Source organism: Nicotiana tabacum, chromosome 16, assembly GCF_000715075.1.
Source record: "Nicotiana tabacum cultivar K326 chromosome 16, ASM71507v2, whole genome shotgun sequence".
Lineage (NCBI taxonomy): Eukaryota > Viridiplantae > Streptophyta > Magnoliopsida > Solanales > Solanaceae > Nicotiana > Nicotiana tabacum.
This window is the reverse complement of record NC_134095.1, coordinates 72,369,138-72,384,395: the sequence shown is the minus strand read 5'-3', so window position 1 is coordinate 72,384,395 and position 15,258 is coordinate 72,369,138. Positions and strand designations below refer to the sequence as shown.

The window sequence follows — 15,258 nt, the reverse complement described above, 5'->3', positions numbered from 1 at the left end:
TTCATTTTCTGAGCTCTCTTAATGAAAAATATCTGACTTTCTCTTCAGATATTTGCTCCCTAAGCTAAATTTCTTAGTTCCATGGCTAACTTTAACATGGCATCAGAGCCACAGATATTGGTGTTACAGTTGTTTCAGCTTTGATTCGAATTGTTTCATTATTTTATCTTTTTTTTTTCTTTTTGTTTTTGTCGAGAATGCTCAATAATGGAGAATACAAAAATCGATCATACTCATCCGTTGTATGTTCATCCTTCGAATATGCTTGGATTTGTGCTAATTTTAGTGAAACTTTCAGGCTGGGATAACTTTGGTTTGTGGAGTAGATCGATGAGAATTTGTCACGACCCAAAATTTTGTTAAGCCGTGATGACACCTAACCCAACCCGCTAGGTAAGACAATTAACAATAAACCAATTCCAATTTGTAATATATATAATAGAAACTACAACCGAATATAATATAACTACCTCAAGGACTGGTAGTACAAGTCATGAGCCACAATGATTAGGACTTACAAAGTCGATATGAAGGATAAATACAATATTTGGTTGAAATATACATAAACAGAATTTAGGTCCTAAACTACCATGAACAAGAGGCAGCTTGAATCTGGAACGCAGGTACGTCTTCAATGCCGGGCTTCGTCTTCCACAGCTACGCAACTCCAAGATCCGCATGCAAGATGCAGAAGTGTAGTATGAGGATAACCGATCTCATGTACTCAGTAAATATCTTGGCTAACTTCGGTAAAGTAGTGAAGAGGTTTTAAGTTAGAGATACTCACTTAATATATACCTGTGTAGATAATAAGCAGAAAAAATAAGGTAAGAAATATGTCGAATAATGGTAGGAATATCAACTGAAAAGCTATGGAGCAAGTTAACAGACATGGAAAATAACACATGACCTCATAACTATTTCTACGCAGGGAATAATAATCATGAAATATGCACAGGGATCATAACCAAACACCACCAACAAATACAGTTGCGGCGTGCAACCTGATCCTAATCTTAATTAACACTGTTGTGGTGTGCAACCCGATCCCAGGATCAATAAACACTATTCTGGCATGAATCCGATCCCAATATCAATAAACTCTGTTACGGCTTGCAACCCGATCCAAATATCAATAATATAACATGAAACCGCAACAACAACCAAACACAGACAAAGTTCACATTGTAACACTAAGAAAATAAACACGCGGTATTCAACTAGACAATACAACTCAAACAGAGTAAGAGAGCAATCCAATATCAAAAGCTAGTCTACCGTATAAAATGGCAAATGGCAAGGCTTCCACAATGCATAACACACAACCAATCTAAAAGTCACCCACTCCAGTTAAGCAAAAGAGAGTAGAACATGAAACGGTAAAGATGTTTGTCAAGTAGGAACATGGATCAGATAAAGGCATTTAGTATATGAAATCATATAGCAAGTAGAAGCATGTAGCATGTAAATGCATTTAATAAATGAAAGCATATGGTAAGTAAAATAATATAGTAAGTGAAGATATGTAGTAAGTGAAAGCATGTAGTGAGTGAAGACATGTAGCATGTTAAGGGATTTAACAAGTAAATCACGTGACAATTAGAGGCATAAAATCGGTATAGGCTAATAACAAGTAGCGGCATGAATTCGAAGAGGACATGTAACATAAGTAAATCAAGTAAAATACAGGTATAACAATAACAAACAAGGCAACAACATAGCTATAACAGTAATGGCCCAAAGGAAAAATGCAGAGGTAACTACCAAGGGAACTCAAGCGGAAGGTATCATACTAAACAACAAACATTTTTCAGAAACTAAAATAAAGGGGAATGTAAGTGCTTAACGAATGAGTAATCATAACAGAAATCCAATTTCTTTCCTTTTCCACAGTAATAACAAACAAACTAATTTCATTTCAAACCGCACAGAAATAATACTTATCGTGCCAACATCATATTAACCGTACGAAAATACCCACTGTCACAACTCCAATTTCCCACCTTAGGATGTCATGATGGCACATAGTCTCTAAGACTAGGTAAGACTAACACATGCTGATATAATAACAGAATTGAACTATTTAATCATTAATCATAAACCATTAAATGACATACATAGCCGCAAGCGCCCAATAGTTATACATTTCCTAAAATCGGTAGTACGGAGTCATAAGCACTACTGAAACATACTAGAATTTCTAAACACAATATTGTTTTGAATTATAATTTAATAGTAGCATAATAAAGTAAGATGGTGACTTCGAGGCCTGCGAACGTCAAGTAGGTATACCTTGAAGTCTCCCGCTGCGCAGAAGCAACTCTCAACAACACGATCAGAATACCTAGATTTGCATAAAATATGCAGAAGCGTCGCATGAGTACACCACAATAGTACCTAGTAAGTATCAAGCCTAACCTCGATAGAGTAGTGACGAGGCCAAGTCAGGATACCTGCTAGACATAGAAACATGTTCAAGATATACATAAACTAACAATGGAAAGAAATTCAATGTAAGACCAACAAGGAAAAGATAATCGATTTAGAACCAACAATGAAATAATTGAAACATAAATGATAAACAAGTAGTAAATGAGTAATAAAGAAACAACATAATCAGAACACCGATGAGATATAAATAAACTCAAGTAAGGAAAAATGGATGACAACTCGAATAATCAAATCGCTCCCATTGCATGAACATACAACAAGAATTACCCCGAGGCACCACACCTCATAAATCACAAGTCATGAACCATAATTTTCAATTCTTACACATATGGCACCTCGTGCCCACAATAATAGTCATCGTCGCACAGTAAAGCCCACGTGCTACCATGTACTTTGCAACCCTGACAAATATCAATTTAGATGAACGAGAGATATATTTAAACACATTAAAACATAATAACAATCTTGAATAAAGTAAGGTGTCAAATAATATAATGAGTTTATTTTAAAAATAATAAAGTAAAATAATATACAATTTATACAAAACAGAGTATCCGATGGGTTTAGTTTAGAAATAAATAAAACTGAGTAAAAGTATCATTTTTAAACAAAGCAAAATATCAGTTAAATTAACAAATTAAATATAAAATTTGTTAAAGAAAAACATGATAACAATTTAAAATAAGGTAAACATCTAACAGGGTGATGATACAGGGAGTACAGTTCCAGCAGAATCTCTAGATATCATAGAGTCAAAGTTACCTATTCTAGAAGAATAACTCGCCGGTGTTTACCAACAGACATGCCACAAAAAAACCTCTAATTCAGACGCAAGACTATGTGTTGAATCCTCCCAAAACCTCTTAGAGTTCATATCCTATTTATATTTCTTGTCTTATGAACATGTGATAGAGAAATATAGAAATTACTTGCATGCTATTTCAATATGAAAGGCCTTAAACCTTCAGGGAAGAAGTAAAAGATAAAAGGTAGATTGAAGTTATACAAGAGGAGGTTTTGGCCTTAGAAGATAATAACACCTGGGAAGTAGTGAACTTACCAGTTGGGAAGACTGCTATAGGATCCAAATGGTCTGTAAAATTAAGTACAAAACAAATAGGAGGGTTGAAATATTTAATGCTAGGTTGGTTGCTAAAGGATGAAACCTACAGGCAAGGTTAGACTACTATAAAATATTTTCTCCAATGGCAAAGATGGTAATAGTAAAATCTGTTATAGCTTTAGCAGCTTCTGAGGATTGGAGTTTGTATCAAATGGATGTATTCAATACTTTCTTGCATGGAGACTTATATGAGGAGGTTTACATGGACGTGCCTCAAGATTTTCGAGGACAGGGAAAGCATAAGAAGGTTTACAAATTACTTAAGTCCTTATATGGACTCAAACAGACATCAAGGCAGCGGAATCTAAAATTGACTAAAACCTTGGCAAAGACTGACTTTTGCCGAAGTTCTTATGATTACTTCATGTTGATCTATGTGGATGATCTATTATTTATAGGTAGAAACAAAAACCTGATTGATGAAGCCAATGGTATGCTGAATCAAGAATTCAAAGTTTAAAGATTTGGGAGAATTAATATACTTTTTAGGGATTGAAGTGCTGAGATACAAGAAAAGGATTATACTCAATCAGAGAAAATATGCACTTAAATTTATTCCTGAAATGGGATTGAGTGCTGCTAAGACTGCAGTTACACCTCTTGAACTCAACCACAAGCTGACTATACTGGAATATGACAAAGTAGTTGGGGTTGGAGATGATGACCACCTAGTTAATACTATTAGCTCGAAGAAATTGATTGCAAAATTATTGTACGTAATAGTTACAGGGCCCAAAATTATCTATGTTGTTCAAAGCTTGAGCCAATTTATGCAAGCTCCAAAATAATCACATATGGACAAGGCAACAAGAGTGGTAAGATATTTGAATAATGAGTCATGGAATAAGAATTCTGCTGAAAGGAAGTTGCAGATACTTTGACTGCATCTTGCGACTCAAACTAGGCAGCATGTCCAGTCACAAGAAGATATGTTAGTGTCTATATTGTGAAGCTTGGATATTCCTTGATATCCTAGAAGTCCAAGAAGCAACACACAATTTACAATAAGCAGTGTAGAGGTAGAGTACAGGAATATGACCTCGACAGTAGCTGAGATTGTTTGGTTGATTGGCCTTTTCAGTGAACTAGGAGTTGCAATCTAGAAATCTATGACTCTTTGTTGTAATTGCAAGGCAACAATGCTGATTGCTGTCATTCTCATCTTCCATGAAAGAACAAAAGCATATAGAGAACGATTATAACTTCATTAGGGAGAAGATCAAGCATGGGATGTGGGAGAAAAAGTATCTAAATACTAAAGATCAATAAGCCGATTTGCTTACAAAGGAACTGAGTTTTGTGCAACTTTCTATGTTACTTGGCAAGCTAAGAGTGTTGAACATCTATACACCCTTCAACTTGAGGGGGAGTATTGGAATATAAGTGTTAATACATGGGTATATTTATATATAATAGAAGAAAATTATAACAATCCAAATTCCATCATATGCCATAATGGTGCCCAACGCCGCCGTTAGGCAAGCGCCAACAATTAAACAATACGATAATCGGCGGGTCATAATATATTTTATAATAAGTGGTGAAAGGAATAAGCGAATTTCCTTTGTTTTTATAGAAAAGTAATGGTTATTATATTAAATGTTCGAATGTGGTCGAAATATAAATTCTAATATCATAATGGAAATACAACCAAGAACAAAAATCTAAATTTCCAAAATTCGGTGTCACTAGTGCATGAGCATCAACTGGAATATATAATATTACTACAGGAATAGAAAATAGACAAATAACAGTAAATGAATAGAATGGGGACTTCTTGTGCTGCGAATCATAACATAAAGAGCATCTCACCACAAAATCTCCTCAACAACCGCGCCTACGCACCAAATCACCATCAAATGTACATGTCTCAGTACCTGGACAATTAGTGCAGAAGTATAGTATGAGTACGTAAATCAGCGCATACCCAATAAGTATCCAGCCTAACCTCAAAGAAGTAGTGATGAGGGATCAACATCGATACTTACTAATGATTCAATAACAATGTATGTAAAAGTAGATAGGTATGAAGCATAACAAGTAAAAGCAACGGAACATATATATGTGCTAACATGATCCTTAACAGAATAATAATTACGAAATCCTCAAATATCAGATACAACCTCAAATGGAATACGTAATGATCATTATCAAATAAAATGCAAAAGCTTAAGTCGGGAAGACTCATAGGTATGCTGACTCTCAATCAAATATAACGCACGAGTCTGCCGAGTCGAACTGCCCGATCCCATAAGAGTGTTTCATAGAACTTCTGAGGCGAACGATCCAATCCCATAAGAGTGTGTTATATAATACTGTCGAGGTGATCAGCCTGATCCCATAAGAGTACTGATGAGGCGTTCAACCCGATCCCATAAGAATGTGTTACATAATATTGCCGAGGCGAGCGATCCGATACCCTAAGATTACTACTAAGGCGTTCAACTCAATCACATAAGAATGTAAAACTTTGACGCTTCATTGGCCTAACTCACGAATATATGTGTGAGTTATGAAATTTGAGAAAACTTTCGGACATATACGTATATCACGACTAATCAGGTAGTCGGTCAAGTATTTAAAATATCATGGAGGGATATTTATGCAAGTCTAGTCTAAGGCTAAAATAATAATTAAGGTATATAAACAGGAAAGAATAACTCAAATAGTATAAGTAGAACATGGTGTGAGTCTAACTCTACTCGGATATAATCAAGAATCTAGCATATGCACGGACATTCGTCACCTCATACGTGTGTAGCTCCTATAATACGTAGCACATAATCAATATAATACCTACGGGGTAGATTTCCTCTTACAAGGTTATACATGAGACTTAGCTTGCTCCGAAATCCGATAACCAACTCCAACACCTCTCTTACACCTCAAACTGATGTTGAACAATCGGAAACTAGTCAAAGAACGTGCAAACTAAATCAAAGTATACACACAGACTCAAAATTTAATCAATTAGAAATAATTTTCAGCTCCACACGAAAAGTCAACAAGTCAATCCTCGGCCTACATGCCCTGATTCCGAAAATATTTGAAGATAAATATGACTCATAGTACCACAAATTCAAATATTTAATTTATTCCCAATTTCATGTCCAATTTCGTGGTCAAAACTCAAAAATATTATATCTAGTTTTTTTTCTTTTCAAAATACCATAATTTCTACCAATTGCCATGTTAAATATCATATATAATTCATGTATTTAACTCATAATGAGTATGAATCACTTATGTTGTGATAGATTAAGAAAATGCCTCTCCAAAATCGTCCAAAATTCAGTTCCAACGAGAGAAATAAAATAGAAATGAGCTAAGTCCGGAAATGCAATCTTATACACTGCCCAATATTTTTTTTGCCATCGTAGAAGTACCTTCGTGTCACAACTCGTAATAAACCTCGGGGTCATGATGGCGCCTAACATCTACTTGCTAGGCAAGTCGACGTGAACAGAGAATTTACTGATTTTAATAATTTATGACAAGATAATAACACTGAGAATGATACAACTCTGACACATAGTATGGTAATACTGAATAGCGAGTCTAAACATAACCCACAAATTAGTTTCACTAGTACATGAACATCTAGAGCGCTACAAACATGGTTTGAATAAAATATACTGTTTTGAAACTCAGAAAAACAGTAAGGATAGGAGGGAAGGGGACTTCGGGGCGAATGTTGTGCAGCTGTACCTCAAATCTCCGTTAACAACTGGACCCAAGCAAATCTACTGAACGTCGCTATGTCCCGCTCCGGTATCTGTACAAGAAGTTCAAAGTGTAGTATAAGTACAACCTACCCCATGTACTATGTAAGTGCCAAACCTAATCTTGACGAAGTAGTGACAAGGCTAAGTTGGACCACTTACAATAACCTGTACGCAATAATAATAATAATAATAATAATAATAATAATAATAATAATAATAATAATAATAATAATAATAATAATAATAATAATAATAATAATAATAATAATGAAAGAAAAATAGGAATGAAAGTAAAGCAGTTAATTTATGAAGATGAACTCAAACCTCACAATCAGAGAGCCCAGAATGACAAACCTCATAATTTCTTATACAAATGCTGAAAACTAACACCATTGCGGTTAATTTATGAAGATGAACTCAAACCTCACAATCCGACTGTATACACACAATCCTCCCTTATTTCATCATAGAATCATTTATCAATATCAAGAATCACATATACAATCCGTTGCGGTGCGCAACCCGATCACACCGTACCATCATAATCAATATCATAATCCTCCTTTATTCCACCATATCATCGTTAATCAATACCAAGTATTGCGTACACAAACTGTTGCGGTGCGTAACCCGATCCCACCATATCATTATTTATCAATATTTTAATCCTTCTTATTCTCCCATATCACAAACCATTGTGGCGTGCAACCCGATTCACAAACAATTTCAATAAACATAAACAGTCTAATAATTCAATTTTCAAGAATCTCTACAATCAAAGGGTATGAGAGCAAAGCAATAAAGGAACCACATAATAATAAAAGGAATGCTACAAATATTACAAAGAAAAATAATAGGGCAAGTAAAACATGTGACAATTAAGGTGTACAAGTAAAACAATTAAGGCAAGCACTAAATAAGCACGGAGTCATTGAAGGGTCGATCACTTCGATACAAGAATAATTAAATGACAAATAACAAATTATGGCATAGAAAGCAATTAAAGCACGTAACAATTAAGACATGGAATAAAATAAATCATGAAATAATGAGAAACATGGAAGCAAATATCTTAACGACGTATATACACTTGTCACCTCGCATATATGTCGTTTTCTCAAGTGATCCACATAGCACATAGTTCACATTTTCCTATTTATATCAAGTCAAGGTTAGATCCAATACTTTTCTCGCTCAGCAATCAAATCAAAGCTCAACCGGGGCCTTTCCTCCAAAACTCGCCGCTAAACCAATCGAATCTAACCAAACATAGATCAAACAATTCAAAATAAGCTTTAGAAACTACCCACAAATGAAAGAGGTTCAATTTAGATCATCTGTGAAAAAGTTAAAAAAAAGTCAACCCCGGGCCCGCTCGGTCAAAACCTGAGATTCGAACCAAAACATGACTACCCATTCACCGTCGAGGCTGGTTATGTGGTTGTTTTCAAAATCTGACCTCAATTTGAGGTCTAAATCTGAATTTTACAAAACCCCCTAATTTCTACCATAAAAATCCCAAATTTGATGTTGAAATCTCATGAAATGTAATGGGTAATTGAAAAGAAATGGATTAATGTCACTTACCAACGAATTTGGGAAGAAACGTCTATTGAAAAATAGCCACTAGGGTGTTTAGGGTTGAGAAATTATGAGAAATGAGCTAAGTCCCTCTTTTACCCAGCTGCGGATGTCACAATTGCAATGTCTTGTTCACAATTGCGAGACAAGAGTCGCAAATGCAAACACTATCAAAGAAGAATAGAAGTTGCAAATGTGAACACACAACCTTCGCAAATACGACCATTCCTTTGCAAATGCGAAGACATCTCAAAGATACACTGAGTCGCAAATGCAAGCTCTGAAATCGCAAATGCGAGCTCTGACATTTCGCAAATGCGAATTATTCTTTGCAAATGCGTGTTCATCTGGTACAAGCCCTTGGTCGCAAATGTGATATCATGATCGCAAAAGCGAGCCTCGCATTTGTAATCCAGACCTCGCAAATGCGGGATCTGCAGATCACACCAGCAACGGAGAAATCACCTGTTTTCTCCCAAGACCAAAAATCAATCTGTAGCCTATCTGAAACTCACCCGAGCCCCTCGAACTCCAAACCAAACATGCACACAAGTGTAATAATATCATACGAACACGCTCGCACGATCAAAATACTAAAATAACACTTATAACCACAAATCAGACATCAAAATATATGAAAATTTTAAAGAAACTTAAGAATTTTCAAACTTACAACCGGACGTTCGAATCACGTCAAATAAGTAATGAATTGATCCAAATTTTGCGGACAAGTTATAAATAGTAATATGAAACTATACAAAGTCCTAGAACCGAAATCTGGACCCGGTAGGAAGAAAGTCAACCTACAGTCAAAGTTATGGATTCTTTAAACCTTCAAATTACTATCTCTCAACAAATCATGTTAGATCAAGTTAGGGACTTTCGAATTCAATTCCGAGCATACGCCAAGTCCAACTTCATGACACGAACCCACCGGGACCGTCAAAATATTGATCCAGGTCCGTTTACACAAAATATTAACCATACTCAACTCAAATTATTTTTAAGGTAAAGATTCACATTTTCTTCAATTTTTCACATAAAGGCTTTCCAGAACAAGACATGGACTGCACACGTAAATCAAGAATTACTAAACGAAGCTAATCTAGGCCTCAGAACACAGAGATAAAGGCTAAAACTCAAAATGACCTATTAGGTCATCACACTTCGCGATCGCAGAGGCCAAATCTGCCAGTGCCCAATTTTCTCTATCGCGATCGCGGACATCCACTCGCAATCGCTGAGTATTACTTTCCAAACCCACGTGCTCGCTTAAGGCCAATTGCGTTCGCAGAGGCAAAAATCTTCCCAGCAACGAGCCCTTGACGCATTCGCGAAGGGCAATCTACCCAACTCCTACTCCTCGCGTTCACGGCTCCTCTGTTGCGTTCGAGTAGAACAAAATCCCCCTGGCCCTTAGTTCTTTCTCCGCGTTCGCGACTCTCCTATTGCGATCGTGAAGCACAAAATCCAGCAGCCCAAAATTCCTTTATCGTGAACACGTGCATCCCACCGCGTTCGTGAAGCACAACACCAACAACAAACAAAACACCAATATGGTCTAAAACAACCCGAAACGCACTCGAGGCTCATGAGACCTTGTCCGATCATATAAGCTAGTCCCAATACCTCATTCAAACTTATCCAAAGGCTCGAAACACCACCAATAACACTAAAATCGCGAATTAATGATTAAAATCATTCTTTTAATTTTCAGACCTTCAAGCTTTGGAACGCGTCCGAATCACCCTTAGACATTCCAAATCATGACCAATCTTCACACACAAGTTTCAGTTAACAAAATGAACCTATCCAAGGTCCTGGACCGCCATTCGGAGTTCGATAACATCAAAGTCTGCTCCAAGTCAAATTTAGCAAATTTGAAAACCTTAAAAAAATGCAAACTTTCGATAATAAGCGCCGAACCACTCCCGGACCACCCGATACTCAACCCGAATATATGCCCAAGTCTAAAATCACCTTACAAACTTATAGGAACCTTTAAATTCTGATTCCGAGGTCGTTTAGTAAAAGACAAACCTTGGTCAACTCTTCCAACTAAAAGCTTGCGAATTGATAATTTTTCTTCCAAATCAACTCCGAACTTCTCAAAAATTGAAACCAACAGCACATGTAAATCACACTACACATAGTGGAGTTATCCAAGGTCTAAAACTGCCGAACAATATGCTAGAGCTCGAAACGACCGATCGGATCGTTACATAGAAGTTATGTTTATTATTTAGTATACTCAGTACCAGAATTAGATAGTCGATTAGTCGATGTATGTTGTATGATCACAGTTGTTAGCTCTCATTTTCTGAGCTCTCTTAACGAAAAATATCTAATATCCTCTCCAGTTGCTTGCTCCTTACGTTAGATTTCTCGATTCCACGGCTAACTTTGACATTTTCCAGTTACCTACTTGATTTTTCTTTTGTTCGAATAGTTGATAATATATAAATCTAAAGAGAGCAGTAAAAGTAGAACACTGGAACTTCCACAAATCTATACAAGCTTATTCAAGGGTAAGCAATTTCTTACGAAAGTGAAAGGTGGAGTGGGGGAGGGCTTGGCGAGCCAACCATATTTGATTAATCTTTTATGTGGCTAACCACAAAATAAATTATGGTTAATTGATTTTGTTATCTAAATTAATGTCTACATAGCATGAACTAATTTTGAGACTTATTTTGGGAACATACTGCCACCTAATTACCTCGTTTCACACTCCAATCTACTCCCTCGGTTTCCTTTTACTAATTCAATATTGGCTTGACACTTTCTTTAAGAAATTATTTATTAAGAGTTTTGTATACTGTCAAAATCGGGCTCGTCTATGATATGGTAGCTCAGGTTCGGAACATATGGGACTGAAGATCGGCCCCAAGTCCCACCGGACCAGAGTCCGAAGTCAGAATGTCTGTCTTCGAGAATATTGGGCCCGTGATCCCGGAATCGACCCTGACCCTGAACGAGCTCGAATAAACATTGTTAGCGTAACCAACAGAAGACCGAAATATCCGTGACCGATGAGATATTACGGTGATAATCTCGGCATGTATCAATAAGGGACTGACAATCAGTATATCAAGAGATTTTCTACCTTTTATAGAATTGTACCTAAAGTAGGACTCCTCTACTATATGAAGGGGGTCTGATAATTCATTTAGGGACATTGTAACAGGCACTGAGAAGCAATATACTGTTATTTTTTCTTTAAGCTCTTATTCAACTGTGTCTTGATACCGATCGAAGTGCATCATGTTCAACGGTGATTAACCCCCCAAGGCTGTAACTGTTCAATTCTTGTAGTTTGATTTTACTTTTATCATTGTTTATTTCAATTGCAATTTAACTTATCGATTTGTGTCAATTTAATCCACGTATCCTTAAAATCACTTACAAATTCAATTGTTATTTGATTTTGAGGGTAAACAGTTTGGCACCCACAATGGGACTAAGGATAATAGTGGTTATTTGATACAAATTTTCATGACACACACTGCTTTACACTTGTTCTTTGAAGTGTCTCTAATTTCTGGTAAAAACTCAAAAATGTTGAACTCTCAATCGGCACCCCTACATGTTGACAATGAATCCAGTCATCACGGTGAAAATAACAACATAGCGCCCAGTAACAAGGTACCACCCGTTGATCCCGTCAGAATTACAGTCGCAGGCCCATTTTATACTAACTCGCATGTGGCTATCGACACAAATCTGCCCACCGACCCCGAGAATAGCATCTGTGGTGGAGCCCAATCGGCAACTCAAAATACTCAAAATAATGGAGGAAACAAGATCAATTTACGAATGATCTTCGAAATTTTACAGGCTCAACAAGCGGCGATAGCTCAGTTACAGAACCAAAGCCATGCACCGAGTAGAATTGAACCCGATCCATCCCGGGAAGTCATCCGCAGGGACGAACCGATAGCAGAGAGGTCGAATGAAAGCGAATCTGGTACTAAACCCGAAATCATAAAAATGCTCGAGGAGCTGACAAAACGAGTAGAGTGAGGGGAGCAGAAAATCAAAGCAAATGACAAAAGGTAGAAACCTATAATTCCAGGGTTGACCAAATCCCGGGAGCGCCACCGATACTGAAAGGCCTGGATTCTAAGAAGTTTGTGCAAAAACCTTTTCCTCCGAGTGCGGCTCCAAGCCTATCCCTAAAAGATTTTGCATGCCCGAGATTCATAAGTATAATGGAACGATCGACCCAAACGAGCATGTTACCTCCTACAAATGCGCTATCAAAGGGAAGGACTTAGAGGATGATGAGATCCAGTCTGTCTTGTTGAAGAAATTTGGAGAAACTCTGTCAAAGGGAGCTATGATATGACATCACAACTTACCTCTTAATTTTTTTGACTCATTTGCTATGCTTGCAGATTCTTTCATGAAAGCACACGCTAGGGCTATCAAGGTCTAAACCAGAAAGTCGGGACTTTTCAAAGTAAGGCAGAAGGATAATGAGATGCTCATAGAGTTCGTGTCCCGGTTTCAAATAGAATGGATGGATCTGCCATCGGTCGCTGATGATTGGGCCATTCAAGCATTCACCCAGGGACTCAATGCTCGAAGCTTGGTGCCTTCACATCAGTTCAAGCAAAATCTGATAGAATATCCGGCTGTTACTTGGGCCGAAGTGCATAACCGATATCAAACAAAAATCACAGTCTTAATTCTAAACGGATTCAACATGGCATGTGAAACCACTAAGAGGGAGATAACATTACCAGTGAATGCCGCCAGGACCATCCAGGAAATCAAGTTTTATGTGATCGAAGGATACATGAGGTACAACACTCTATTCAGGAGGCCATGGATCCACAACATGAGGGAAATGCCCTCCACTTTGCACCAATGGTTAAAATTCCCAACATCAGGAGGGATTAAAACAATCTACAGAGAGCAGCCAGCCGCAAAGAAAATGTTTGCAGTAGAAGAGGCAATTCTGATATCCGCACTTACAATGACAAAGGGGCCAAGTTCGGCCAAAAAACAAGGAGATAAATAGCAATTACCGACACCAGCCCCGACCCAACCGGAGAAATAGGGGACTGATGAAGACGATGATTACGGGGTTCCCACGTCTTTTATATCCCCTGATGATTCCGACGCCACTAAATCGACGGTCGAGGAATTGAAACAGGTCATACTAATCGAGCATCTACCCGATCAAAAGGTATACCTGGGCACGGGGCCCGAGTGTTGATAGTTGATACCCAATTTTTTCCTATAACATTTTAAAAACTATGTCTTGGCATTAATTAGTATTTTTCATACAATTTCTGTATTTTTAAATATTTTAATCAATTTATCCCAGCATTTTATTTATAAAACAATCACTGATTGTATCACAAATAGTTTTATAATAATTTTTGTGGCTTAATTTTATCATTTGCATTTGTATTAAGTTTCAATTATTTCACAAATAGCCACATTTATATTTTAGGATGCAATTGCAATTACTTTGAAATTATAGCCTATGCATGCATTATTACATTATATTACCAAAAAATAGCTTTTTATATTTTTAAAATATTAAGTAATTATTTTAAAATATTTCCAGGCATGAAAAATTATTTTTTACAGAATATTAGTTATTTTTAAAAATTGTTTTATCAATTAAATGAGTATTTAATAAATATCCCTCTTATTTTCGGATTTAGCCTAATTATCTAGCCCAATTTCAACCTCCCCCAATCCCAATTCAATTCAAACTCCTAGCCCACCAAGACCAGGCCCAAACCAAATCCTACCCAGCCCCAAACCCTCTAAATCCTGGCTGTTGATCATAGAGATCAAGACCACCATCACTTCTTACCAAATTTATCCAAACGACCCCTCCCCCCAAACCTAGCCATTCTCACCAAACAGTCGCCCTGAAACCCTCTCCTCTCTAATTCTCTCCGAAACCAAACCTAACCTTATCCGCCGCCACCCAAAATCAGCCCTAATCCCCTTGATTCCTACTCGATCTATGGCTTCCCATGGCTGCACGAGGCCTCTACTGGTCTCCTATTTCCCTTGGTTGCTCGATTGTGTGGTTTTGTGGAAGGACCTCGAAGAGATCTGGTCCAGATCTCATTCAAGACTCTTCAAAGAGCCTGTCTATGGTCTATGAGTGCTTTCTATCAAAGTTTCACGGCTCAAATCTTTGATTCAAGGGCCACATTCTCTTTACCCTCTCTTTTCTTTGAAAACTTAGCATTTGGACTTGAATCTGTCCAGATCCTTGTAGATCTGGAGTGATTTGAGTTCGTCATTGCTCTTTCCTTAAGGCTCCTCCACTTCTTTACTGATTAATCGATTTTTGAACATTTTATTATATTAGGGTTTGTTTTCTTGTCTGTTGGTCGAACCTCT

The 15,258-nt window shown here is 37.1% G+C and overlaps 1 long non-coding RNA gene across 2 annotated transcripts; it reads right to left on the bottom strand.

Moving 5' to 3' along the window:
- Positions 1 to 507: 507 nt before the first annotated feature.
- Positions 508 to 5,094, bottom strand: LOC107767861 (uncharacterized). Of its 2 annotated transcripts, XR_012700093.1 has the most exons (3): positions 4,614 to 4,960; positions 2,293 to 2,453; positions 508 to 798 (listed from the first exon to the last, which is right to left on the bottom strand). It is a non-coding gene; the product is annotated as an uncharacterized LOC107767861 (long non-coding RNA). The 2 variants fall into 2 exon arrangements; XR_001644006.2 differs by having other exon boundaries at positions 2,293 to 5,094.
- Between the last annotated feature and the right edge of the window lie 10,164 nt (positions 5,095 to 15,258).